Consider the following 26,968-nt stretch of genomic DNA (forward strand, 5'->3'; position numbering starts at 1 on the left):
AGTTAAGTTGTATATTTTCCTTAAAGTGCGGTTTCTAGGAGAGGTTTGGGGGGCCTTGCCTAAGTTTTTGGAGGCCAGGGAACAATGCTTCTCAAACCATGAGCAAAGTTATTTCGTGCCTCTCTGATGATGTTGAATTGAGTCCTTCTTCTATTTTACTGACAGGTTCTGCTATTTGGCTTTCACAATATGGTCACCCTATTCTAGGACCATGTTTAAAAACCATGGGGCAGATTTACAAGCCCCTTGCGCCACTTTTGCGTCACTTTTCCCATTAAAAGTGACGCAAAAGTGGCGCAAGGAGCTTGTAAATCTGCCCCATCACTTTGAGAAAGGCCTCGATGCAGTGCTATAACCCGCATGTTAAACAGATAGATATTTTCAGTTTTGAAGCGAGCTTACCACCCCCCCCCCCCCTCCCCTCTCGCCCCGCCTTTGTGCAGGTTTATAAGACAAACATTCCCAAGGCTCGGCTCCCGCGGGCTCTTCGAGCCAGCACCGGCCCGGCTCGGCTCTGCACCGACCCGGCTCGGCTCCCGCTGTTAACTTGTTGGACCGCCGATCTCAAACATGTGACTGTGGATTCGGAGTCTTATAAAGTAGCAGCATCGATGTTCACCCCAAAAAGGGGGAGGGTAGCTCCGTGGCAGGTGAAGCTTACATTGATAATAAATAAATGAACAGAATCTCTGTGTCTTTATTCCCTCAATATTTCGCAAGTTTCGTTTTTCTAACTTCACCGCCATTCAAGAAAGGAAACACATCTGGGGCGGAGGAGAAACGAAAGTGAAACTTAACCTCGTAGCAAGCGATGGTTTGGGACAAAGGACCTTGATGTTCAATTCATCCGCCTATCAGAGGCAGGCACGCACCTTCGTGCATCACAGGGAAGGCGCTATAAAGCGCTGCTGTGGGGTTGTAACGGGACATTTGATCGAGACGACGGAGACGGCTGGAGGAGGGGAGGGAAGAAAGCAAGAAAAGAAAGAAGAGATTCTGTAAGTTTTCAAACATTATTTACTTACTGATTTGCACAGATGTTTCTAAGACTTGACAGACAGACCCGTGCTATTCAGGATTCCCTGTATTAGTCCAGAACGTTTAGTTACGACCGGCTCTAGGGCGGTGCGATCGGTGCCACCGCACCGGGCGCTGACTTGGGGTTGGGGCGTCATTTTTAGAAGTATACTATCGTTTTAAAAACACCTGCTGCTGTGTTCCTGGCTGTTAGATCTTCAGGCATCAATTCAAATGTCAAGATAACTCCGGTGATTAATGTTCTTCCTAGAAGAGACCCGTGGTTTGTCGAGTGGAAGTTTTGACTCATCCTAAGGTAGCGCAGAGGGTTAAAATGCCTACTGCTAAGAATTTGTACCTTGCAGATAACAAAGTGCATATAATATATATTGGCCAGTGGGTTACCGCTTCTGTAAAAGAGCTCTTTTTGTTACTTGTGGTTTATATGTCAAAATCCTAATATAGAACATTGAGTAATTAACTATCATCAAAGAGCTGCATGCAAACGGCAAGGTATATGTTAGAGCTATATGTTTTTTTGCCCATTCTTTCATTATCCTAATCTTCCCAAAAGGGTTCCTTGGGTAGAAAGCAATCTTCATTAATAAAGAGAACCCCTAACAATGGTGTTACGTTTTACATTCCGAATGTGTGCTTTTCCAGAATAAGGACTCTTAACCCCTCCGATGCTCATGACGGAGCCGCTCCGTCATGAGCATCGGCTGAGCTGTGCTCATGACGGAGCGGTTCCGTCATGGCCCTGCCGCCGCGCCTGCGCGGCGCGTTCTATTGAGCGGGCGGGTCTTGACGGAACCGCTCCGTCATGAGCATCGGCTGAGCTGTGCTCATGACGGAGCGGTTCCGTCATGGCCCTGCCGCCGCGCCTGCGCGGCGCGTTCTATTGAGCGGGCGGGGCCGTGACGGAACCGCTCCATCATGAGCACAGCTCAACCGCGGCTCGTGACGGAGCGGCTCCGTCACGAGCATGTGAGCGCCGCTCGGCCCCCCCGCCCCCCAAGCGCTGCGGCGGAATTGCCGCCGCAGCGAAGGGGTTACATTATATTGCCTACCAGCAGTGATTTACATGGAAAAAATAAGTGAAGGTACTCATTAAATTGGGTTAGGGGCGTGGCTAGTGGGCGGAGTTAGAGGCGGGGAACTCATGATGATAGAAATCACTTCTATTGAGTATTCAGTTTGCCCTTGCATTACCCTTGACAGTTGTTTTAAACTTACCAGATGTGCAGATTAACAGGTGCATATGCTAATAAAGGGTGGTGTGAAGTTCTTCTGGGAACAATTTTGGGGAGAGGAGTTAGCCTAACGGCTAGGGCTGTCGACCTCAAAACTGGGGATCCGGGTTCGAGTCTCGGCAATGACGCTGAACATCCTGTGATTCTGAGCAAATCACTTAGGGCTAGATGTAGGTAAAGCATATTTACCGACCCTTAAATACCGAATTTTACCGATTCGGTATTTAAAAGTCGGTAAATATGAAGGGGGGAGATGTAGGGAAATCCAGATGTTTATTTACCGAATCGGTAAAAGTCGGTATTTACCGATTCGGTAAATACCGACCTGTAATGCTCCATTCATTCCTATGGGCTATGAAGCCCATAGGAATGAATGGGGCATTACAGGTCGGTATTTACCGATCGGTAAATACAGATTTTTGGCAAGGGTGCAGGGGGTGTCACTTTGACACCCTCTAGCACCCCCAAAAAAGGTTCGGGGGCCATATGGCAGGCATACCTGCCCTAAGGGCAGGTCTGCCTGTCATATGGCACAGGTGTGCATGCGCACATTTGCATGCACACCTGAATCGGTATTTCACCATCAAATTGAATTTGATGGTAAAATACCGATTTCTAAGGCCTTGTGGGACTCATAAGAGTCCCACCTACATATCGATTTTACAGATTCTGTAAATATACCGGTCAGTAAATTTACCGACCGGTATATTTACAGATTCTGTAAAATTACCTATCGGTAAATTTACAGAACGGTAAATTTACCGATTCTGCCCCCTACATCTCAAATGCCTTTTACCGGTCGGTAACGGCCGAATTCGGCCGTTACCGACCGGTAAAAGCCTACCTACATCTGGCCCCATATCTCCCCATGCCTAACAAAAATGAATGTGTCTTCATGTAACGCAACTGGTGCTATGTAAAGCGCTCTGGTACCCGATACTGGGTCAAGTTCGCGCTATATAAAACTCGGTAAAAAAAATCCAAGGAGCTTCTAAACCCTGAATGCAGCCAAGCCATCAACAGTTCTATTAGCCCTTTCAGGCCAAGAATCAATGTGCACCAGGAGAGAGACTGGTCTAGCATCATTAATAACAAGTATTAGACACATTTATTTTCAAATACCCCCTGGGTGTCCTGATTCTCTTCTTCTCTGATTTAGTTTCTCTCTCACACCCAACCAGGCAAACGCACACAAACAAGCAGACAAATACTCTGTTAATCTTCACATCTCTAATCTCTCAATCCCTCCCCCACTCACTTCTCTCCCATTTGTATCTATTTTTCTCACTGCCCCACTCTCTTTACCCCTAAGGTATCCTATAATCCTCTACCATCACTCTTTCTATTTCTAATCTGCCATCTCCGTGCCTCACTTACTCTTTCCATAGCCCTCTCGATCTCTTCACCATCTCTGTCTGTGCTTACCCCTTCTGTCTCTATTCCCCCCCTTTAAACTCTCCTCTGCTCCTTCTATCTCTGCCCCCTCACCCTTCACCTTCTTTCACCCCATTCTCCTTCCTCTTCCCTTGGCAGAAGGCCACAGGGCCGTAGATCTTGCAGTGGTAGGCAATGAGCACTGCAGGGTCGTGAGCATGCGCAGAGTCCAGCAGGGTAAAGGGCAGCGGAAGAACAATACTGGCCTCTGAGGGGCAGGTCAGTAGACCTCCTCCCACCTCACCTGGGCCCCAGGCAGGCCGCGTAGGCCATCTTCACCACCTTAACCCTGCCAATGTCCCAGCAGGGGGACAGGGGTGGGAGTGGAATTGTAGGAGCAAGGGTGTCAGGCCTCAGTAAGAGGCCAAACATGTATTGGCATGGCATGGTCACTTATGCAGGCTCTCTTCCCTCCCACCCATTCACTGTGCCCCTGGCAGCCGATGTCCAATACACTACCAACACGACCCAGCATGGAGGCCCAGCAGGGGGCGGCTGAGGACAATGAGAGCTTCGGGAGCAGAATTCCCACTTGCCCCTGCGGCAGGCCTCCAGCAGGTGCCAAAATGGCAAACATGCTGCCAAGAAAACAGGCCACAGCTGGCCCTCAGGCATCGGCCCAGTGCCAATCTGATCAATGCGTGTGCCGGTACTCTCCTTGGCACTGGAGAAGTGCCGGTACTCAGCTTGGTAAAAACAAGAGGTGCTAGTACTCAGTACCTGTGAGTGCTGGCCCATTTAAAGCACTGCCTACAAGTATTGATGACATGTCAGTCTTACACTACACCTTGTGGTCCTGTCTGATGTAACATTTCCTATACATTGATTTAGACACCTATGATTGTCTCTGCGCAATGTGTGTGTGATGTAAAGTGCTCGGACACCTTACACTGATATGAGTGGCACTATAAAACTAAATGAATCTGAGAAAGAGTGGCACTGTTAAAGGGTGCTAGTGAGGGAATCTGCGTCAGAGGTGGCCATTGGGGGGGGGGGGTGCCCAACAAACATTGTCGCACAGGGCGCCACCAGTGCTAAAGTCGTCCCTGATGCATTCTGGGGTTTGTAGTGTGAGTTCACCTCATGTGAGCTATTACGAGGAGGTTCTAGGTTACAGGAGAACCAGTAAGAGTAGGTTCTACAGCATTTCGATGAAGGAAAAGGTAGTCTCAATATGATATCTCTTGTGGCAATGAGTAAGTAGTATCAATTCTATGTTTTAAACAATTAGCACAACACAGCGATGAACATGAGCAGCCCTATAGTAATGTTCCTGTCAGGGCTTTAAGTGGGCCTGGTCTGTCCGGGTCTGAGCACCGGCAGTTATTTTTAGGGGCCCTCGAAACGGGTCTCTATCGGGCTCTATTTTCGGGCCATGCAGAGGTAGTCAGTTTTCTTTTTTCCACGACTATTGTTACACACATACATAAGTATCAAGGTGCTTGCGGATCGGCAGGCCTGAGCACTTCAAGATTAACCACTTAGGAACAAATATGCTTTGAGTTACTCCTTAAATTGATTGACAACTAATAGGAAGAATTATACTTCATTATTTTGCACCTAAAGCTAGCAAAGACTCGCATTCTTTTCTTTGGCACAGCAACATCTTTTAAAGTTGCTGCCGAGTGGGAGAAAAATGATCAGTGACCTGTGTATGAATCCTGAACCCTAGCCTAAATACCATAGTGGGTGAGGCTGTAACCTCATTGCAGCAGCAACGTGTATCTAATCAGGGACTTTTCAACAACTGTTAGTGATCGTTTGTGTATTTTTATTTTAAGCGATTACATTTTTGGGGGCTAATTATGATTTGGGAGAGTGAGTATTTCATTTTCTCCGTTCTCACTCTTTCACTTGCAGGTTTCATGGCCCCAGAAAATGACTAAACTTGGAATTCCCTCTCGACCCTCCTACCTGACGTAGTCTCTCTGTCCCTCCCGCAACCACCATCTTTTGATGGTGCTTCAAAGCGGGAGAGAGATGACCTCGGATTGATTCTTGAACCACAGGCTGACCCCTTGATTGTGTGAGGCTCCACCCATTTACTGGCAGTCCCTTTCATGGGTGTAGGTACTTTGCAACAAATATGTATTGGCGCTCAGTGGTGCATAATTATTTTTAGGGATTGAATTTGTAGTCTTTGATTTCTGGCACAGAAGCTCATTTGGTTTTACACTGCTCTTTTTTTCCCCATTAGCAGTCTTTGCCCCTTCCGACCTCTAAATGTATATCCTGTTGCTGACCTGTGCAATTGATGTAAGAAGGGGTGAAACAACGACAAAGAATCATTAACATGCACAGGGTCTTTTAAAGAACTGTGAAGTAGTCGGGGGCGGCTGTGTGTGTGCCAGGGAAACTGTCTCAGCCCGGGCTGCGACACACGACGCGCGGGGGGGGTTGTCGGATTTAGACCGCCCCTACTTAGATGGCCACACCCCTTTGCGGTTTGCCCCGCCCCTTTTAGAGCACCCCCAGTTTTTATTTCCCACTTAAAGCCCTGGTTCCTGTACTTAATGTCAAATACCGAAAAGCAGAGAGATGACTGCTGTGGAAAAATACGAGATAAATAATACTGCATTTTAGAGCGCTTAGTGTCCCCTGCTATACTCAAGGCGCGTTATCCGACGTTGCCCCGTGGGGTGGGCGAGGGCTTGGTTTACCGATTCAGTAAATTTACCGAATCAGTGTAATAATGGCCCCTACATCTCAATGACCCATTTACCGGTCGGTAACGGCCGAATTCGGCCGTTACCGACCGGTAATGGCCACCTACATCGGGCCCTTGGTGTTTGGAGTTAGAGACAAGTGGTGCTCGAATCCCGTCTTAAATCACAGCGCCTATCAGTGAGCTGGAGGAAAGAAGCGCTTGGAGTGTACACGTGTCAGCAGGTATGAGCTACTCAGAAATTCCCATGTGATGGTTTGTAGGTGTTCAGCGACCATTGCACACCTATGCTGGATGCAGCAGTAATTAAACGCGACCGCTCTATATATTTCTGGAGGGTAAGAGGGGGCTGCTTGGGGGGTCTGTATTAAAGTTGCCACTGGAGCGAGCTTTGATGCTGGAACAGAGGCACATGACAGCGTTCACCTCTGCAGCTGGTGACAGGCGTGTGGTGGCCCTGAAGGGAGGGGCTACATTAACGCCACCCCCCATGGCAGCCGTATTACATGGAAGCTGCCCAGTATGGTGCTAGGTGGACATTGGATGTGTGTCCTCCCAGTACTGAGTGAACCGGCTTAGGACTGATGGGGCCTCTGTTTGTACATCCACGTCCTATTGTTTTTCTGTTGGCTGGTTGCCATGAAATGCATGTTCTAAGGGTCCAGTCTAGGGTACAGAAACAGGGGCTGCTCTGCCTGCCCTGTGTTACCAGCAGCTGGGTGTATTTTAGGCCGCCGCCCCCTTCAGAGGTGAAGTCTAGTGCAAGCACTGCATTGTTTAGAGGTGGCTGTGAGGCCTGTAGTATCCGGCTGGATACATTCTAGTGTTCCACCGATGATATAGACACACTTCACACCAACCCACCACAGGCGTCACCAGTCAGGTGACCCTAGTAAAATGGGCCGAGCGCACGTGCTCTGGGCCAGTTATGCACCCCATCTATCTGTGTGTTCCTTATTTGAGTATGTGTGCCTAGCGCCCACCAACTCTACATTGGATGACGAGGGGCTGTGCCCGTGGGTGCAGCATCCCATCAGCTGTGGAAAAGGGGGAGAGAGCTGCCTGTGTCAAGGTCACCCCCAGAAGCCAGCGCGGAATGCGCCCGAAAGCCCGCGGGGCGTGTGCAAAGCCTCAGAGTAAAGGTGAGGTGACAGTGAGCCCACCCCTCACCTCGTGTGCCTGAAGTAAATCCGCCTCTGTGCAGAGGCGCCCGATAGCCCGCGGGACGTGTGCCAAAGTCCGGGCCTGCATGAAGGGCGGAAGGTGATCGGGAGCCCACCCCGCACCAATGTGAAGACCCGCGGGGGAGTGTGAAGTGCCCCAGGAAGAAGAGCGAGCTGATCGGAGCCCACCCGCATCAGGCGCAACGACCCGCCAGGCAGGCGGCAAGCTCGGTGAGTGAGGGAGGGGTTGTGAACTTGTGGTGAAAAGAGAAGTGACCCCGAATGTGAGGAGGCCAGCGGGAGCCCATCCCGCATCTGCGGCAACAGCTGAACATTAGCTGCGAGAGAAGAGGCCTGCTGCGGGGAGGGAGAGGCGGGAAGCTGTGAAAAGTGAATGGCTGGCTGCTGCACCCAACAAGTGAGGGGACGCAGGAAGGAGAATAGCGTTTGCCCCGAGGCCCCGCTATGGTCCGCTATGCCCTCCTGCATGACCTGAGACTGCCCAAAACTGGGCAGGCAGGCTCCAGCAGCAGCGCCGACCTTCTCCCCCCCCACATCCCCCCCCCCCCATGCAGCGTGTGAGCCAAGAGGCTGCTGCGGGCAGGGAGAACAAGCACGGGACAGCGGGCGGCCTGTGGCTGGTCAGGGCGTCCAACATATGCTGAAGCCAGCCCCCTCCCCCTGCTAAGTGAATAGACTGCCGGTAGTAACGCGTGTCCCCGCGCAGCCAGTGAAGCGTGCTGAGCCTGCTGCAAAGGGCAGAGTGCACCAGGGGACGGTGTGCGCCTGACGCCACCCAAAGTGAAGTACAGTACAGCGTGGTGAAGCTGCTAGGGCCGATATACGGGAGTGTTGTATCAGTGTCCAGGGCAGTGGTCGAAGTGGGAAATAAAAAGTAGGGGAACTGTGGGTGGAGAATCGGGGGTCGGGAATAACCGAAGATTGAATCAGTGGGCGGAGTCAGGGGTGTGGCTAGAAATAGCAAAACATACCAATTTTTAGTACGTTTAGCATTTTACTGACCAGTTAGAGCTTATAACGTTATTTAATTAAAACAATGGATAGACATGTTTATTTGAGGTTTAATTCTGGAAAAAGCAAACACTCATAGGGAATTCAGGTTTATGTAAAGCGTGTGAAATATAAGCAGGAACAACATGTTACCTTAATGCTTTTACTCTCATTATTCAGAAATCCATGAGTATTTTTTGTCTCAAACATTGAGGTCATGAATACAGGGCTCCTCCTGTACACATGTGTTAAGCAGGGCACAGAAGAGAAAGGGACTCTTCAGGAGAATCTAGACTCACAGAAACCCACAGAGGCTCCTTCATATTCCTGTCAGCTAGCTAGCTGCTCAATCATAATTAGGACATAATATAGCAAAAAGAACAACTGGTGGACAGAATGCAGAACAATATCAGACATTCCCCCCAGTACAGAGATCTGGGCCTAAATCCATTGTTTCTTTGCTCACCATGCCATTTGAGTTTGAACCCAGCCATATGCAAATCAGTCTTGATCCTGCACCCACTGGGAACAGTCCAGCCCGAACTGCCAGGCCATATGGATTCAAGTGTCCTTTCATTCGGGAAGTGAACACAAAGCAGTACTGTTGGACAGGCCCCACGAAGGGCTCGCTCCCTCCCCGCATGACAGGGCCCAGACACCGGCCCTCCGGGGGCTACTCGCAGAAGCAACCCGCACCCCGTCCCCTCCGGGACGCCTGCTCCCGGATATCTCTGTGCCACGGGCCCGGGCCCCCGTCAGCCCCATTGCCCGGCCCAGCCGCCATCTTGGACACTGCACCACGCGGCCGCGTGGCCTCAGCTCGACCCCAACCCTGGGCCTGGCCAGGCCCCGACATCCCGGCACCACCATCCACCCAGGAGGTGAACGGACCACTTGGCAGGTTAATGGGAGAAAGAAGTGTCGATGGCTCTCCCCCGCCAGGTGCCGATCGCCCCCAGCCTCCCCGGGTGCTGGCTCCACCCCCCTGCTGGGTGTCTGGACTCCCTCATCCCAGACCTCCCGACCTCCCAGTGCGAGGGTCCGGACATCAAAGGGCGCCAGACCTATAACTGAGGCAGCCCCAGAACAGGAAGGCAGTTGTATCCTGGAGTCGAGAGACACCGAGAAGAACTCATCCTTAACGGACTGCTGGCGCTGCCGCAGCCCTGCCTTGTGAACTATCGTCCTGCCTGCTGGCGCTGCCGCGGCCTTCTGCAACCTTCATCCTCGTGGGACCTGCCGGCGCTGCCGCGGCCAGTTGCAACTTCCATCCTAGGGGGACCTGCTGGCGCTGCCGCGGCCCGTTGTAACCGTCATCCTCGTTGGGACCTGCTGGCGCTGCCGCGGCCCATTGCCACCTACGACCTCGTCGGGACCTGCTGGCGCTGCCGCGGTCCGACCCGTCCGAACGCCGAGCTCGAGGATTGTGAGCTACCACCGTTTCCCCTCAGTACCAGTGGGTACCAAGACTGTCCTGCTACCCCCTTTCCCTACCAGAGACTAGAATTGAGAGGATCATCGTGTCCTGACCTCCTTGTATCGTACTACCTTACTTCAAGAATTGCCTATAAAGGGTGTTAATCTGATCTTCGTGTGGTGTCCATCTGTGGGGGGGGGAGTTACTTGTCTGTACGATCGCTGGAGACGGCCCTCACCGGAGGCCTCTCCCCTTGTGCTCGGCCGACCCTCCAGGTCCCCGTCTAACATTGGTGGCCAGCGGCGCGATCCGAACCAACGCGTAACCGTACAGAGAGTAACTCACCCTACGACTAATCCACAATGACGACCAGAGAGAGCGGATCTGCAGAGAAATTCCAGATGGAAAAACTGGAAGAGTACAACCACCGAGAGCTAAAACAATTTTGCATAGAACTAGGCATTGCTACCACCGGCCTGAGCACGAAAGAGGACTTCAAACACGCCCTAGAATCCTGGGCAGAGACGAATACCGCCGGACCCCGGGACCCCGGAGCCCCGGAGGCAAACACCACTCTGACGGAAGAAAGGAGAACGGATCTCTCCCGGGAAGAGATCCGAGAACGAGAGAAAAATAGACTACACGAGTTAGAGTTGGCACGGCTCAAATTAGACGGAGAATTGAAACTGGCAGAACAAAAGATGAACTTAGAACACTTACGGCTCCAAGAAGAGCGAGAGGAAAAGCAGAGACAGAGAGAACTCGAAGAAAAAAGACTGGCATACGAACACGAGTGCAAGCTAGCGGAGATAGAGGTGCGCAAACAGAACAAAGACCTAGGGGTGCCCGAGCAACCGCGCCCCCCAGGTACTACCGAACAGAAGGTCCACATCCCCAAAGATGTGGTCCGGGAATATTATCGGAACGACGACATACAGCAGTGGTTCAAGGCCTACGAGATCACCATGACTGCCCACCGGATCGCTCGAAGTGACTGGGGAGCCGGTCTATGGGGGAGATTCGTCAATGAAGGCCGTGATGCCCTGCTGCAGCTTCCGGACCATCAAATGACGTCCTATGACCACATGAAGGCCGCCCTCCTCAGTCGATATGGGCTGACGCCCGAGATGTACCGCCAGAGGTTCCGCAACTGCACCCGAATCCCGGGTACCACCTGGATAGAATATGTGAACTATTTCAGCCGAGCCTTCGAGGGTTGGATCAAGGGTAGCAACGTAACAATCTACGAACAGCTCTTCAACCTCATTGTGTGGGAGCACCTCTCCAACAACTGCTCGTCGAGCTCAGGCAGCACCTCCTCGACAGTAAATTGACTGACCCCCGGCAGCTCGCCGCCGACGCTGACCGGTGGGAGAGCACCCGAGTGACCCGGAGTGGGCCAAACGAGCAGAACAGAACCAACCAAGGTCATCATCGTCCCCGAGGAGGAGGACAGGGCCGGGGCAGAGACGCCGTCCCGGCCGCTCCCGCAAACAACACCCCGCCCCCGGCCGGCCGGGGCAACCCCCCGATGCGCCCGGGGTTCCGAGCCAACGTTACGTGTCATCGATGCCAGCGAGTCGGCCACTATGCCAGTGACTCGACCTGCCCAAAGAACCAGGCCCCCGGGCCCCGGCAGGTGGCTGCCGCCGCCCTAGGAGAAGAGCAAGTCTCCGAAGAGCCTGAAGAGTACGAGCAGGAGCCGCCCGAGTGGGAACCTGCCGCCATGACCCTGGCCTGCCTAGGGGGAAGAGACCTGATCCCGCGGGCTCCCCTACCAGCCAACACCAGGAAATACAGCCAGTGGGTGAGCATAAATGGGCGTAAGGCCGAAGCCCTGCGTGACACAGGGGCCAGTGTGACGGCCGTCCGTTGTCACCTGGTGACCCCAGAACAAATCCTGCCAAACGTTCTTTGCCCCGTCCGATCGGCCGACAATTCGGAGAGCCTGTGTCGGATGGCCTGCGTCCCCTTCGAATGGGGAGGAGTGTCCGGTATGCTAAAAGTGACTGTCCGCGACGATGCCCCCGTGGACTGCCTCCTGGGGAACGATCTCGAGAGTTCCCCGTGGGCAGCCGTTGAAAGAAGAGAGCACCTGGGGATGTTAGGCCTCCCGGGCTGGGCGTGCGTAACAACCCGGTCCATGGCCGCCGACACCATCCCTAGATCTGAAGAACCCGAATGGCCAGCACCTCCTCCCCCGATCGCTCCAGAGGGAGACTCCATCCCTACCGACACCCCGGAACAAACCCCAGAAGAGCCCGCTCAGCCCCAAGACCTTCCGGACCTGGCTCAGTGGCGTCAGGAAGGGGGGCCCACCCAAGAACAATTCCGGCAAGAGCAAAAGACATGTCCCTCCCTCGAGGGACTGCGACAGCAAGCGCTCGCCCAGAGCGCAGGAGACACCACAGGGGCCCACTGGATCTATTGGGACAATGACCTACTGTACAGCGAACAAAGAATAGCGGAGCTGGGGGCCAGTCGAGTGCTGGTGGTGCCCCTCCGCTTCAGAGACTTCCTTTTGAACTTGGCCCATGATGTCCCCCTGGCTGGACACTTGGGGCAAGACAAAACATACAACCGCCTGGTGACTCACTTTTACTGGCCGAAAATGAGAAATGACGTCTCCAACCACTGCCGGTCCTGCCCGACCTGCCAGGCCAGCGGGAAGAGCGGCCGCAAACTCAAGGCACCTCTGCAACCATTCCCCGTTGTGACCACCCCGTTCGAAAGGGTGGGAATAGACATTGTGGGGCCCCTGGACCCCCGAACAGCACAAGGGCATCGATTCATCCTGGTCCTGGTGGACCACGCCACCCGCTATCCTGAGGCGGTTCCCCTTCGAACTGTAACAGCACCAGTGGTAGGTCGAGCCTTAATGGGGATCTTCTCTCGAGTGGGCTTCCCCAGGGAAGTCGTCAGCGACAGGGGCACGAACTTTATTTCAAAATATATGAAATCCCTATGGCAACAGTGCGGAGTCACCTACCGATTCACAACCCCCTATCACCCGCAAGGAAACGGACTGGTCGAGCGATTCAACCGCACTCTCAAGGGGATGATCATGGGGCTGGAAGAACCCCTACGCCGCCAGTGGGACGTGCTACTACCGTGCCTCCTCTTCGCCTACCGAGAAGCCCCCCAGAAGTCCCTCGGCTTCAGCCCCTTCGAACTCCTGTACGGACACCCTGTTCGCGGGCCTCTCAGCCTAGTTAAAGAAGCGTTGGAAATGGCCCCCTGAAGACCCCTCCAGACGTCTACAAGGACCTCCTGACCCTCCGTAATCAGACCCGGCGATTCAGAGAGATCGCCAAAGCCAATCTTGAGGCCAGTCAGGAGGACATGAAGAAGTGGTACGATCAACATGCCTCCTCCATCGAATTCGAGCCTGGCCAGCAGGTATGGGTGATGTCCCCCATCGAACCTTGTGCCTTACAGGACAAGTGGACGGGGCCCTTCAAGGTGATCGAGCGTAAGAGCCCCGTCACCTACCTCATCGACATGGAATCCCCCCGGAACCCCCTCCGGGTCCTCCACGCCAACAGACTCAAACCCCACTTCGTGCGATCGGAGCTCAGCCTGCTGATGGCCACAGACAGTGGAGCGGAAGAGGACTCCGAGCCCCTCCCTGACCTACTGGGGACCGGGGAAAAAGATGGTTCAGTGGACGGGGTCCAACTCTCCGAGGCCCTGACCCCGGAGCAGCACCAAGACTGTCGGGCCCTCCTGCTGCAATTTGCAAGCCTATTCTCCCTCACACCCGGGGTCACCCCCTGGTGCCTGCACGACGTGGACACTGGCAACAGTCCTCCTATCCGACACCGGCCGTACCGAGTACCAGATCGGGTACGCACCTGCATCCAAGAAGAAGTCTCCAAGATGCTCGCACTCGGAGTCATCGAACCCTCGGACAGCCCCTGGGCCAGCCCGGTTGTACTGGTCCCCAAAGCTGCGGCCCCGGGCACCACACCCGAGCCCCGGTTCTGCGTCGACTATCGGGGTCTGAACGCTGTCACCCGACCCGACGCTCACCCCATCCCCCGAGCCGACGAACTAGTTGACCGCATGGGGGCGGCCCGCTACCTAAGCATCTTCGACCTGACGGCGGGCTACTGGCAGATCGGCCTCACCCCCAGGGCACAAGAACGATCCGCTTTCTCCACCCCGGATGGACACTACCATTTCAGAGTGATGCCATTCGGCATGAAAAACGCTCCAGCCACGTTTCAACGACTTGTGAACCAGGTATTGGCGGGCCTCGAAGAGTTCAGCGCCGCATACCTGGACGACATCGCGGTGTATAGCCGCCACTGGTCAGACCACCTATGCCACCTCCGAGGGGTCCTGCAGGCCCTCCAACAAGCCGGCCTCACAATCAAGGCCAGCAAGTGCCAAATCGGCCAGGGGTCCGTGAACTACCTTGGACACCAAGTGGGGAGCGGTCTGGTGGCCCCCCTCCAGCTCAAGATCGCTGCCATCCAGTCCTGGCGCCCCCCCGTAACCCAAACCGAGGTCCGAGCCTTCTTGGGGCTCACCGGATACTATCGGCGGTTCGTGAAGGACTATGGCAGCATTGTGGGGCCCCTCACGGCACTCACATCCAAGACCAACCCAAAAACAGTCAACTGGACTCCCGACTGTCAAGCGGCCTTCGAGAGGCTGAGGGCCGCCATGTGCACCGCCCCAGTGCTCCAGGCCCCCGACTACAGCCGTGAGTTCATCGTCCAGACTGATGCCTCAGACCATGGCATCGGGGCCGTCCTCTCCCAACTGAACCCCGAGGGAGTCGACCAACCAGTGGCCTTCATCAGCAGACGCCTCCTGCCCCGAGAACAGCGCTGGAGCACCATTGAGCGAGAGGCCTTCGCAGTAGTATGGGCCCTCAAGAAGCTCCGGCCTTACCTCTTCGGAACCCACTTCCGGGTACAAACAGATCATCGGCCCCTGCAATGGCTAATGCAAATGCGGGGGGAGAACCCCAAACTATTGCGATGGTCCATCTCCCTGCAGGGGATGGACTTCACTGTGGAGCATCGCCCTGGCCAAGACCACGCCAACGCGGATGGCCTGTCCCGCTTTTTCCGCCTCGACGAGGAAAGTCCCCAAGAGGATGGGTGACTCTCCCCGCCTTCAGCTGGGGGGGACGCATGTTGGACAGGCCCCACGAAGGGCTCGCTCCCTCCCCGCATGACAGGGCCCAGACACCGGCCCTCCGGGGGCTACTCGCAGAAGCAACCCGCACCCCGTCCCCTCCGGGACGCCTGCTCCCGGATATCTCTGTGCCACGGGCCCGGGCCCCCGTCAGCCCCATTGCCCGGCCCAGCCGCCATCTTGGACACTGCACCACGCGGCCGCGTGGCCTCAGCTCGACCCCAACCCTGGGCCTGGCCAGGCCCCGACATCCCGGCACCACCATCCACCCAGGAGGTGAACGGACCACTTGGCAGGTTAATGGGAGAAAGAAGTGTCGATGGCTCTCCCCCGCCAGGTGCCGATCGCCCCCACCCTCCCCGGGTGCTGGCTCCACCCCCCTGCTGGGTGTCTGGACTCCCTCATCCCGGACCTCCCGACCTCCCAGTGCGAGGGTCCGGACATCAAAGGGCGCCAGACCTATAACTGAGGCAGCCCCAGAACAGGAAGGCAGTTGTATCCTGGAGTCGAGAGACACCGAGAAGAACTCATCCTTAACGGACTGCTGGCGCTGCCGCAGCCCTGCCTTGTGAACTATCGTCCTGCCTGCTGGCGCTGCCGCGGCCTTCTGCAACCTTCATCCTCGTGGGACCTGCCGGTGCTGCCGCGGCCCGTTGCAACTTCCATCCTAGGGGGACCTGCTGGCGCTGCCGCGGCCCGTTGTAACCGTCATCCTCGTTGGGACCTGCTGGCGCTGCCGCGGCCCATTGCCACCTACGACCTCGTCGGGACCTGCTGGCGCTGCCGCGGTCCGACCCGTCCGAACGCCGAGCTCGAGGATTGTGAGCTACCACCGTTTCCCCTCAGTACCAGTGGGTACCAAGACTGTCCCGCTACCCCCTTTCCCTACTAGAGACTAGAATTGAGAGGATCATCGTGTCCTGACCTCCTTGTATCGTACTACCTTACTTCAAGAATTGCCTATAAAGGGTGTTAATCTGATCTTCGTGTGGTGTCCATCTGTGGGGGGGGAAGTTACTTGTCTGTACGATCGCTGGAGACGGCCCTCACCGGAGGCCTCTCCCCTTGTGCTCGGCCGACCCTCCAGGTCCCCGTCTAACAAGTACCCACTGAACTATGCACATAACATATTGCTCTTTGATATGCATGCTACATGTTCTTTGCAGCAGGCATATTACCCCTCTGCGCTACCTACCTTAGATGAGTAAAACAGCCACTAGACAAAACATGCTCCCATCTCTCTCCGAATGAATACAAACAAATGCACACCTAGTATAATTAATTGCTAGGCGGACAAACCATTTGTGATTGATCACTTGTATTTTTATGAAAAAGTTTTTTTTGAAACGTTTTTTTGGCATCAAGGGATGCACACCACATTCACAGAAGTACACAAATGCATTGAAACCAAAAACAATACATAAAATTACAATGTACACATATAACAATTGTGATTACAAAAAACAACTGTGCTATGCCTCAAAATATAACGTTGTGCTGAGGCACCAATCCTGAATACAAAATGAACAAGTGGACAGAAAAATAAAATACTAGCCTACTTGTTTCCACCACCACTAGATACGTATTAATTTTGACATGTGGTACAACGGAATAGGAACACACAAAACTAAGCGGAAGTGTAGAATTTGTGCGAATTATGTTCCTATTGTGCCCTGGTATTTGCAGTATCTGGGTGGAGTAGGACGCCGACGCGTTTCGAACCCATTGAATAAGTTGAGGGTTCTCCTCAGGACAAGGATTGGGGGGTCGTTGTTGCTTGTACTGGAATGTCAGGATACTCCCTGTGGGTATTCCCTTGATGGGTACAACACTAAAAAGTGTATGGGGTGCCGATGTGCATAAAATCAAAGATTACGAGGATTATGCCTTGTTGGGTAGACGTTCGTGACTGTGCACGAACTCGAGCGGCAGCCGCCGCTGCAGTTCAGAAAATTTTTGACGATTCAAGCCTGGCAGCTTGTGTGTCCGACGTGCAGACCGATTGAATCGTCAAAAATTTTCTGAACTGCAGCGGCGGCTGCCGCTCGAGTTCGTGCACAGTCACGAACGTCTACCCAACAAGGCATAATCCTCGTAATCTTTGATTTTATGCACATCGGCACCCCATACACTTTTTAGTGTTGTACCCATCAAGGGAATACCCACAGGGAGTATCCTGACATTCCAGTACAAGCAACAACGACCCCCCAATCCTTGTCCTGAGGAGAACCCTCAACTTATTCAATGGGTTCGAAACGCGTCGGCGTCCTACTCCACCCAGATACTGCAAATACCAGGGCACAATAGGAACATAATTCGCACAAATTCTACACTTCCGCTTAGTTTTGTGTGTTCCTATTCCGTTGTACCACATGTCAAAATTAATACGTATCTAGTGGTGGTGGAAACAAGTAGGCTAGTATTTTATTTTTCTGTCCACTTGTTCATTTTGTATTCAGGATTGGTGCCTCAGCACAACGTTATATTTTGAGGCATAGCACAGTTGTTTTTTGTAATCACAATTGTTATATGTGTACATTGTAATTTTATGTATTGTTTTTGGTTTCAATGCATTTGTGTACTTCTGTGAATGTGGTGTGCATCCCTTGATGCCAAAAAAACGTTTCAAAAAAAACTTTTTCATAAAAATACAAGTGATCAATCACAAATGGTTTGTCCGCCTAGCAATTAATTATACTAGGTGTGCATTTGTTTGTATTCATTCAGACTGTCCGGCACTTTCTTTTGTTTGGTTTATAAGAGTGGTCCAAGCCGGTCAGAGACAGGACCCAGCCTTTCCCTCTTCTCCCCATCTCTCTCCAGCAGGTACATTGATCACCAACGTTATCTTGGCACTTGTATTGTTGACCGAAACATGCTGAATATACAAAGAACTTTGCAGTGTTTTTAAAACTCGTGCACTTGTACAAAACCGTCCCCCCAAACTAAACTGGCCCCCTACCCTTCCAGTCACCCTGGGAAACGCCTTCCCCTGCCCTTTCACTGCTCATACTCGATCAACACTCCTGCTTCGTCAATTCCCTTCCCCCCTCCCTTCTACCCCATCACTTCTCCTGGCCCGTCACTTCTGCTCTGTTCACCGCTCCTGCCCCGTTCACGCCCCGTTCACCGCTCCTGTCCGTTCACCGCTCCTGTCCGTTCACCGCTCCTGCCCCGTCACCTCTCCTGCCCCGTCACATCTCCTGCCCCGTCACCTCTCCTGCCCCGTCACCTCTCCTGCCTCGTCACTTCTCTTGTCCGGTCACTTCTCCTTCCTGGTCGCATCTTCTTACCTGGCGCCTCTCCTTCCCTGGCGCCTCTCCTGCCCTGTTGCCTCTCCTGCCCTGTCCCTTTCCCTGTCCCGTAACTTCTCATATCCTGTCAGTTCTCCTGCCCCTTCACTTCTGCCCTGTTCACTTCTCCTGCCCCGTTCATTCCTGCCCCGCCACTTCTGCCCCGTTCACTGATTCTGCCCCGTTCACTGATCCTGCCCCATTCACTGCTCCTGTCCGTTCACTGCTCCTGCCCAGTTTCCGCTCTTGCTCTTGGCTAATCACCACTCCTGCCCCATCACTGCTCCTGCCTCGTTCACTGCTCCTGCCCCGTGCACTGCTCCTGTCCGTTCACTGCTCCTGTCCGTTCACCGCTCCTGTCCGTTCACCGCTCCTGCCCGGGTTCCACTCCTGCTCATGCCTAATCATCACTCCTGCCCCATTACTTCTAATGCTTTGTCACCTCTCCTGCCCCGTCACCTCTCCTGCCCATCACATCACCTGCCTGTCATGTCACCTGCCCGTCACTTCTTGTGCCCGGTCACCTCTCCTGCCCTGTTGCCTCTTCTTCCCCGTCACCTCTCCTGCCCTGTGGCCTCTTCTTCCCCGTCACTGCTCCTGTCCCGTCACTGCTCCTGACCCGTTCACTGCTCCTGCCCCGTTCACTGCTCCTGCCCTGTTCACTCCTCCTGCCCCGTTCACTGCTCCTGCCCTGTTCACTGCTCCTGCCCTGTTCACTGCTCCTGCCCCGTTCACCGCTCCTGTCCTTTCACCGCTCTTGTCCTTTCACTGCTCCTGCCCGGTTACCGCTCCAGCTCATGCCCCGTCACCTCTCCAGCTCATGCCCCGTCACCTCTCCTGCCCCGTCACCTCTCCTGCCCCGTCACCTGTCCTGCCCCGTCACCTCTCCTGCCCCGTCACCTCTCCTGCCCCGTCACTTTTCCTGCCTCGTCATTTTTCTGCCCCATCACCGCTCCTGCCCCGTTACCACTCCTGCCCCGTTCACTGCTCCTGCCCGTTCACTGCTCCTGTCCGGTCAGCACTCCTGCCCGATCACTGCTCTAGCCCCATCACTTCTCCTGTCCCATCACTTCTCCCGTTCACTGCTCTTATCCGTTCACTGCTCCTGCTGGTTACCGCTCCTGCCCATTCCTAATCACTTCTACTGTCCCTTCACTTCTCCTGCCCCTTCACTTCTCCTGCCCCGTCACCTCTACTGCCCTGTCACCTCTCCTGCCCCGTCACCTCTCCTACCCCTTCACTTCTCCTGCCACGTCACCTCTCCTGCCCCGTCACTTCTCCTGCCCCGTCACTTCTCCTGCCCCGTCACTTCTCCTGCCCCGTCACCTCTTCTGCCCCGTCACTTCTCCTGCCCCGTCACTTCTCCTGCCCCGTCACTTCTCCTGCCCCGTCACTTCTCCTGCCCGTCACTTCTCCTGCCCTGTCATTTCTCCTGCCCAGTCACCTCTCCTGCCCTATTACCTCTCCTTTCCTGTCGCCTCTTCTGTCCAGTCACTGCTCCTGCCCAGTTCACTCCGTGTACAACATTGACAAATTACACAAGGTGGCAAATTCCCCACAGTCCTCTGTTTGGGGAAAGCTCCTCTGTAATCACTAACTCTGACCTCACTTGCACTTGATATGCTGAAGGCAGAGAGGGCGGGCACATTGTCATTCGAAAGGGGATAATCAGCATCAATCAGCCTCAATCAGAATAACAATGGGCCTGCCCTCGGTCTGTGTGAGCTCAGGGAGGGGCTACTGCAGGGCCTGCCCTCGGTCTGAGAGCTCAGGGAGGGGCTGCTGCAGGGCCTGCCCTCGGTCTGAGAGCTCAGGGAGGGGCTGCTGCAGGGCCTGCCCTCAATCTGTGCGAGCTCAGCGAGGGGCTGCCCTCGGTCTGAGAGCTCAGCGAAGGGCTGCCCTCGGTCTGAGAGCTCAGGGAGGGGCTGCCCTCGGTCTGTGCGAGCTCAGGGCTGGGCTGCTGCAGGGCCTGCCCTCGGTCTGAGAGCTCAGGGAGGGGCTGCCCTCGGTCTGAGAGCTCAGGGAGGGGCTCCTCTCGGTCTGAGAGCTCGGGAGGTGCTGCCCTCGGTCTGTGCGAGCTCAGGGGGGGCTGCTGCAGGGCCTGCCCTCGGTCTGAGAGCTCAGGGAGGGGCTGCTGCAGGGCTTGCCCTGTCTGAGAGCTCAGGGAGGGGCTGCCCTCGGTCTGAGAGCTCAGGAAGGGGCTGCCCTCGGTCTGAGAGCGCATGGGAGGGGCTGCCCTTGGTCTGTGCGAGCTCAGGGGCGGCAGGGGCTGCTGCAGCCTCTGGAGTTCAACAGAGAAGTGCGAGCAGCCCCTGGAATCTGAATGAAAAGAGTTATTGTTTTTAAGCCAGACTATTCTTACCGTCCCGGGACGGTTTTTTGAAAGTAAGAAGTAGGGGAACAGACTGGAATAATTTTTAGAAGATGGGGCACGCCGTGCCCTTCCGATCCCGCCCACTTCTATCACTGGTCCAGGGTGCGTGTGAGAAGTGAAAAGGAAAGGAACTAAAATAGAAAGGCTTACCCGGGGGAGGTACGACAGGAACCACAGCATCACAAAAGAAGGACCGGGAGTAAAGCAGCAAGGTCCCAGAAAGGAAGCACTAAGCACGCACCATGTGGAAAGCTTCAGAGGATGAGGAAAGAGAATGCAGCACTGCCACCTAGTGGCGGTTTCCCCGGTAACGCACTTGTCGGTCAGTCAAAGTGCAACAGAACAGGGACAGAGTGACAGCAGAGCAAAGAGTTTGCACAGAGACAGTTCCTGGCTACTGTGACCCCAGAGAGGGGTTAACTGAGAGAGAGAGCCGCCCTGCTGGAAAGTGTTTGCCTCCAAAGACAAAGGGTGAAGAAGAAAGCATGAAAACAGGACTGGAGACACATCCAAGATTGCCTAGCACACACAGATGATGCCCAGCCAGGGAAATACACAACAGCGGCAGTTCAAAGCATCAGTGGCCGCTTTACAGTGAGCACAGCACGTGCAGCAAGCCCAGGGTGTCAAGAGAACACTAAAGAGTGTCTAAGGTGAGAATGGCAGAGCAGGAAAAGGAGCTGCAGCACCCACAGACAGCAAGAAAGATAGGAGCTGCAGCAGCAGGAAAAGGCAGGAGCACCACCAGAAAGACATGGGTGAGTCAGGAACCCAGCACCATGCAAGTGCACCCAATGAAGCAAACGAAGGGTGCAGTCAGAAGTGCACTGAAGCAATGCGACTGCGGAGAGAAGAAGTGGTTGCGCATACCACCAGAAGCACAAATACCCGAAGGAGGAAGAAGCCGACCTGCCAGATGGTCGCAAGGAGGAAGAAGCCGACCTGCCAGATGGTCGCAAGGAGGGAGAAGCCGACCTGCCAGATCGTCTCAAGGAGGAAGAACCTGACCTGCCAGATCGTCTCAAGGAGGGAGAAGTCAACCTGCCAGGTGTTTGCAAGGAGGGAGAAGCCAACCTGTCAGATGGTCAAAAGGAGGAAAAGCCAACCTGCCAGATGGTCGCAAGGGTGAGACCGACCTGCAAGACGGTCGCAAGGAAGAAGAAGCCAACCTGCCAGATGGTCGCAAGGATGTTGCTGACCTACAAGAAGTCACTGAGCGAAGTGATCTGACAAGAGGTCCGACAAGAAGACAGGAGAAGAGATCCGTGAAGAGAAAGACTGAGATGTCCATTAAGCAGACCCCAGGAGAGGTCCATGAAGAGGACTAGGAAGTGACAGAATAGAAGTCTAACGACATTAACTAGAAGTCAGAAGTAATCGAATGAAAGAAGGTCACGATGACAGGTCCACTCACAGAGCGAAGTGAAGGCAGTGTCCTAGCGTTTGGACAAGTCCAGGGAGAAACGTGTGGAGTGCATGGTACATGGAGAAGCCTGGTTAGGGCGAACAGGCATGAGAGAAGACCAGACCGCGTCGCGAAGGAAGGAAAAGAGGAGATAGAAGTTGAGTGCAAGACTCCATGATGAAGAATAATCGTATCTAAGAGAAGGGTAAAGAAGTGTGGGGCAAGTCAACTCACACACCAGAAGGGAAACACCCGAAGGGAAAAGTGCAGAGGTGCATGAACATCGGAACACAATGCCTGGAGAACATCAGTATCACTGGGAGTACACATCTACTTGCATATCCTTAAATCACCCGGTGACGACGGAGGCGAGCAGGCCGGTCCATTGTTAACAGCCACCTCTGGGATGGAACGGACACAGGACCGTGGACATCCAAGGGGAAGAGGCATCTGGGACACCGTTGGTAGTGGGTCCCGACACGAGAGATGGATTGTTGAAGCTCGCTCTGGAAATCCTGGGAGGACAAAGGTAGCATGCAAAGGAGCAAGTGCCAACAACACCCTTTCAGGTGGAGCTTGGGACACGGAGAGAGGACTCGTAGCGATTCCTCCAACGTGGTTGGAGCAACTAGGCGGAAGTCCACCGGTCCAGTGGAAGCCTGGCAGCAAAGGGCCTCCAGGTCGTCCGGTGAGAGGAAACACCCATGAGAGAGGGGTATCCGTGAGAGGGATGTCCTGCAACGGCAAATCCCGTTGGAGATAATCACCAGATGGAGAAAATACTTCAACCAGGACTGTACCATGGAAAATAACACATACCTGATCCACCTTCATTCCATCTGCACCCTCACTGTATGTGGAACAGGAAGAGAGAGACTGTATATCACACTTCCACGCTGTGAGTCCAAGAAAAGACTACATCCACATTGTGACATCAAGCGAAGGAGAACTAGTGGTCCTGGCAGCAAGGACACCATCGTCAGCGGTTGGCCAACAGCAAAAGCGACGCCGTGGAAGTCGTTGTTATTGTGTTGTTTGTTTCCAAATTATATTCTCTCCCACAGGTTCTGATTTTATTGTTAACTTTGCTTCGAGATTATGAAAGAGACCGATTGGGGCTCTTCTGCAGATATATAGGGACGAGTAAATTGCTAAGGTGTCTTACAGCAGTGAAATCTGGGGATATATTTCTCAGGACGAACTACATGGTAGTTGAAAATCATTTTTATTGAGTCAGCTTTTTAGACTTCATTGTTTTGACCTTTATTAAAGTTTGGGAGGGATGCAGTATCCGGCTGGATACATTCTAGTGTTCCACCGATGATGTAGACACACTTCACACCCACCCAACACAGGCGTCACCAGTCAGGTGACCCTGATATTAAAAGGGGCCGAGCACACGTGCTCTGGGTCAGTTATGCACCCTATCTGTGTGCTCCTTATTTGAGTATGTGGGCCTGGAGCCCACCAACTCCACAAGGCCCACAAGCAGAGGAGAGTTTGTGACGCCTTGTTCTGGTGTCTGGCTCTGAGCGCTCTAGGGCTGGGCGTGCTGCCCTGACTTCAGGTGGTGACCAGCTTACTGGTGCATCATGCTCCCGTCTATATGAGACATGACTCATAAGCCCCGGGCCCTGAGAAACAGCTGATCCCGTGCAAGGGTTGACAGGCAGAGAAATGGATGAAAAGAAGATACCGGAAATGACAGAACGGCGCACCGTCTGCGCGTAGATGCCAGGTGCAGCCATCTTATGCCCGATGCTGTCTGCCTTTTCAGCCTTTGTTACCAACAGAAGAGCGCATTCTGGGACTTTTTACTGGTAGCGTTGTAAGAATGGCCTTAGCGTGCAAAGTGTTAAAAAGGCCTGAAGGCAGCATGGTACACGAAGCGAGCATCAGGCACAATAAGGAAATGGCTTTTTGGTGCATTGATAGCATGACCGTACGACATATGGGGCCCGATAACCATGGGGCTGAAACAGAGCGTCACAATGCACGTGGGCAGGGCAGTGTGATCTTAGGACAGAAGGAACAAACATGACACAAACATGCCTTGTGATTTAAGGCACAGGGTGATCTCACATTACATGGGAAGAGCCAAGGGGCCTTGTAGGGGAAGGTTACAAATAGTACAAACGTCTTCACAGAACCTGAGATGGTGCCCTAGGGTATGGGGGCCACGGTGAAGATAGGACACAAGGATTGGAAGGGCCCATGACACGAGGTCATATGAAGAAATGTACATTAGGCAGAGTGGCATATGAGACAGTGTAATCATGGTAACAGTTAGTCATGGCGACCTAATGGCTGCATAAAGTGACAGCATGGCCAATGGCCTTGCTCCAGGCCCAGCCTCCAAAAGCTAAGAACAGAGAATGTCAGACCCTTTGTATACTGCACAAGACTCTGTTAGATCATTCACTGGATTCGATTAACGCTTGTCTTTAGGGCTACTGCCATAGGAAAGCCCTCCACCGTGGCTAACCTGCAGATTAGAGGGTCATAATTTTGCAGTGTTTGTAACAAAACTCTGCACTCTCTGCAAGATGAACCACATCTTGGAAAGTTCCTAACCTGCCTTAGATGTCTACTCAAAGCCTGAATTTCTGATCACGCCTTCTCTTAAGATGACTCTGTAATATTTCCAGCTGGATTTCGCCCTTCAGTAAAGCACCTGGGGACCATTGGTGATAGTGCCCTTAATAAATGCAATGTAACATAATATAAAACATTATCCTGTTTTGATATCATGTTCTCATAGTGCCATTTGCCCTCATTTAGAAAATATAGGGGTCCATTAGGATGACGGGCGGACGTTGTCCGCCCGTCATCCTATCGTGGAATGGGACCGCCCGCCGGTAGGGCGGGGGTCCCGTGTTTGGCATTAGGATGCGGCTGCCACAGTGGCGGCCGCATCCTGCATTCATAACATTGTGGCGGGCGGTGCACTCTGCACCGCCCGCCACAATGCTATGAATGAATGCATACATTTGCATACGCAATGCGGCAGGCACCGCGAGGTGCCTACCGCATTGCATATGCAAATGCAGGGGGGTACGACAGGTACCCCTCGTGTGCAGCCCCCACCCCTCCTTCACTCTGGGGGCCCCATTGCCGCCACGGAAAGGCATTGTAAAATGCCCATGCTAATATGGTTGGCGGTGTCTGATAGACACCGCCACCATATTATTCCTTTTCCGCCCCGGCCGCAAGGCGACCGGGGCAGAAAAGCGGCGGACGGGCTTTCCGTCCGCCGAGGTCCCCCCCATACATACTAATATGGCGGGGGGGGGAACTAGTCAGGATGTCAGGCGGCTTGCCCCCGCCGGGGGCAATCCGCCCGACATCCTAATGGGCCCCTAAATGTTTCAAAGTGGCAAAACACAAGCTTAATTCTGGAAAAAAACGAAATGTCTTCTTTGGTACCAAGACAAATCAAATCACATTATTCGGCTTCTGCAAAAAAGCATAAAAGTCAATTAAAAACTATATGTACAAAGAGTCATATCGATAAAACACCTACCAAATCACATCAAATACTATTTACAAGAATACAAATATACTGTTATATGTGTACACATATTGTATATTTTAAAAGAGGGATCAAAAATGAGAACATAAGATTCTGTATCTGTGCGGCCAAGAGTTCAGCGTTGTGACTGACCACAAACCGTTGCTCCCACTGTTTGCGGGCTCCTCTTGGCTAGCCCCTCCGAGGACTGATCGATGGGCCATGCAGCTGCAAGGGTACAACTTCAAGGTGGTCTACCGCCCGAGGCGCACAACCCGGCCGATTACCTGTCCCGTCACCCAGAATCCTTGACGTCACCCAAGTCGTATGCGGATGCCTGCAGCACAGAAGAGTTCGTACACATGGTGTCGCAAGGAGCATGCCCCAAAGCAATGACGCTTGAAGAGATTAGCCAAGCCACTCGAGATGACCCCACTCTTGCCCGAGTGCGAGAAGCCCTGGAGAACAATGGCTGGGCTCACTTCATGGACGGGGCTCGAGCTCTCTGGCCGGAGGTCAGCCATGCACGTCAACAGCTATGGCAAGTGAGAAGTGAGTTGAGCTGAAGGAGTGATTCTAAGAGGATATCTCATCGTCATACCAGTGAAGCTCCAGAAGATGATCCTCGTGTTGGCTCACATCGGCCACCAGGGAATAGCCAAGACCAAGGCCAGGCTACGGGACAAGGTGTGGTTTCCGGCGATGGACTCTGAGATGGTGGGGCAGTGCCATGCCTGCACGATCACAGGAGGAGACCCTGCCCTGGCACCCGTGCTCACAGAAGAGCCGAGCGATGCCCCATGGACAAACCTCAGCGTGGACTTCGGTTATTTTCCCGACGGACGACACATGCTGGTCATAGTCGATTCCTACTCGAAGTTTCCGATTGTTGAGGTGGTGGCCTCCACCGTGTTTCCCCACGTGAAGAAGGTATTGGACAGGGTTTTCGCGATGATGGGGCTGCCCGAAGAGATTAAGTCTGACATTGGACCCCTTTCCAGGGGAGGGAGTTTCAGGAATAGCTTGAGAACCTAGCGGTGCGGCACAGGAAGATCACCCCACTGTGGCCCCAGGCAAACGGAGAAGTAGAAAGGCTGATGCGAACCATCAACAGGGCCTTAGGCATCGCTGTGGACAACGGAGAAGATCCTGAAGCGGCCTTAGAACAATTCCTGGGTGCGTACCGTCAGACTCCTCATAGCACCACTAAATGTGCTCCGGTTTAACTCCTTTTCAAGCCTGCTCCAAGAGACAGCATTCCGGCTGACCCGACG

The 26,968-nt window shown here is 53.7% G+C and overlaps 1 protein-coding gene across 1 annotated transcript in view; it reads left to right on the top strand.

The window, feature by feature from the left end:
• Positions 1-863: 863 nt before the first annotated feature.
• The window catches only part of LOC144821559 (uncharacterized), a 227,148-nt gene continuing 201,043 nt past the window's right edge, over positions 864-26,968 (top strand). Inside the window, exon 1 of the mRNA XM_078678745.1 lies at positions 864-998. The gene's annotated coding sequence lies outside the window, so the exon portion shown is untranslated. The remainder of the gene's footprint in view (positions 999-26,968) is intronic.

This window comes from Lissotriton helveticus, chromosome 2_2 (assembly GCF_964261635.1).
Source record: "Lissotriton helveticus chromosome 2_2, aLisHel1.1, whole genome shotgun sequence".
Taxonomy (NCBI): Eukaryota; Metazoa; Chordata; class Amphibia; order Caudata; family Salamandridae; genus Lissotriton; species Lissotriton helveticus.